Below are 2,332 nucleotides of genomic sequence, written 5' to 3'. Positions count from 1 at the left end.
CAGTTGAGCATGTTCATTTTGCAATTCTATTTCTCGGAATGTTTTCCTTAGTCTTTCCTTAATATGAACGTGAGGCTTTCCTTAATATGAACGTCGCAGCTTGTCTGGGATTGAATTGCTAGTCGTTCAATCGAATCGTCATTTTCAGCGAATCTTAACGGTACTCTTGTATAGTCTAGTATTGGTGTATTTCCAAATAATTCATTTTCTTCTTCTTATTATTTTATCCCTCCTTCATCTGCCTCTTGTTATTGTTGGTAGCGGTACTGGTTGCATAGATGTCGCTCTTCTAGCTTTTGTCCTTCTTTTCTGATCAGTTGTTTTTGGATAACGGGCTGTCTTTCTTGTTCATCTTCTCTTTTTCTTTTATTTTGTAATAAATTTATTGGTTGTTCGGATACAGTATGATTTCTCTTCTATTCGTATTTTTTGTACGATTTTGTTTGATGATTTTGGGTAAACAATGATCGGCACGGACATCCATGCTTCTTAAAGAGTCGCAGGTATAATATGTTAGGAAGAGATTGCCTGTTAAAAGAATAGTACATATTAATAATAAGCGAAAGTAACATGTAAAAACGCGGAAAGCATATTGATGTCGTGAGACAAGGAATCTCGTTTTATATTAAAATTGCCTGACTGAGAGGAAACCAGATAGAAATCTCTTATAGTACTTTATTATTATACATCGAAGATATCAGTTATTGAAGAAGAAAACTGAGCTGTATGTGGAATAGAAATCGATTCGCCTGCTTGCTCCGAAGTTTCGGCGCGCGCAGGGACGTAAAATCATTGGGTGATAACTTGCGGTACTCGCTTTTTCAGAGATCGTCCCCTCCGTATTGCGTCGTCTTTCGTTTACGAAGAAACCTATGATACTTAGCCGATTTTATCAAATTGTATCGTGTTTCGCTTCATTTTAGTTACAAAAATATGACGGACATGTTGATGAAAGATTCATAAATATTGGTAATAATATGGTAAAAAAATAATTGGTAAAAATTTATTGTTGTATTGTTGCTTCGTCGATATTCGGTCTCGGATCGAGTAATATTATCCGCCATTATTTCCGTAGTCAGTAGTAGATGTTGAATAGAGAAAAGGGATGTAGTTGTTGTATTGTAAATTCTAGGATATCATAAAATGCTAAAATGTTTCTATTGTGAATATATTTTAATTGAAGTACTGGCTAAACTTCGTGTGCAGGCACAACTCTTTCTCAACTGTTATTGCGTTTTTTGATAATACAGGAAACATTTTGATATTGTACGAAAATCGGTATTCAAGTGTTGCGATAATGAAGATACATAAGCTATCCTAAATGTCCAAACTGAGATCCTAGACGTGTCGAACGTAGAAAGGGACAATGCGAGTGAAAGAGAAGGAGGGACTGAGAATCAACAAATATGAACGACCTGTGATAAACTGAGTAGTTCAATTCAAAATTTAAATTTTCTTATTCTTGATTTGTGATGAAGCTTTTACCAACACGTTACTTATATTTTTATAATGAAAATGACATCAGACACTACATTGTTCGAAGCATATTTGCTAACTCATTTTAATCGGAAAGATCTCACAATATTGATCGTAAAGTGATATTCCGACATTCTGAACACATTATGTGTTTAAATAAATAATAAAATTTACCGTTTAAACGGTTATCACGTAAAAGTAAGCGCAGTAGGCTAAGAGTACCAAACTTTAAAAACGCAAGAACCATTTGATCCTTACATTAGAAACATTCATATATCGTCTCTATTCTCTGTTCATATGAGTGCTATCAGAAAATGTCAAAAAAGTTAAGAAAGATGGTGGCCAGAAACGAGATTTAACTGAGAAATCGCCGGCCGTTAGTGTGTTAATTTAGAACATTAACAAATACAAAATACACGTATGCACAGTACGAATTCTATGTATTTACCAACTTCTCAAATTCAATCTTGATGAAGGAGATTGTCTTCTTTCGGAAAGTGATACAGATGATATTTGCGATGTCAACTGTTGTTACTTTCGATGTAGACGTAAGTATTTTCTTACGGAATCATTCTCTGCAAGAGTAGCAGTATTCTTCCTACACAACATCGCAAAACGATAATAAAAATGATAAAATTAAGTGCAATAAAAAATCCTTCTTCTTTATCACGTTCTATCTCTTTGGTAGACATTAGGTTCGGTTATGTGCGGTAGACGACAGACGAGTAAATCTGGGTAAAATTTGATTTTTCCAAGATTCGTTAGAAGTTCCGAGATAAGGAGGGGGTACCACGCGGATTGGAATGTTTGCAAATTCATTGGATGAGAAAGAATTGATGGATGAAGAAGGTAAACG

At 34.6% G+C, this 2,332-nt stretch overlaps 1 long non-coding RNA gene across 1 annotated transcript; it reads right to left on the bottom strand.

The window, feature by feature from the left end:
- Positions 1–72: 72 nt before the first annotated feature.
- Positions 73–2,067, bottom strand: LOC112213435. The gene is made up of 2 exons (XR_002947338.2): positions 1,925–2,067; positions 73–528 (listed from the first exon to the last, which is right to left on the bottom strand). It is a non-coding gene; the product is annotated as an uncharacterized LOC112213435 (long non-coding RNA).
- Between the last annotated feature and the right edge of the window lie 265 nt (positions 2,068–2,332).

This window comes from Bombus impatiens, unplaced genomic scaffold (assembly GCF_000188095.3).
Source record: "Bombus impatiens unplaced genomic scaffold, BIMP_2.2 scf_0654, whole genome shotgun sequence".
Taxonomy (NCBI): Eukaryota; Metazoa; Arthropoda; class Insecta; order Hymenoptera; family Apidae; genus Bombus; species Bombus impatiens.
Note: the sequence above shows the minus strand (reverse complement) of the source record. Positions and strands in the feature narration are given on the sequence as shown.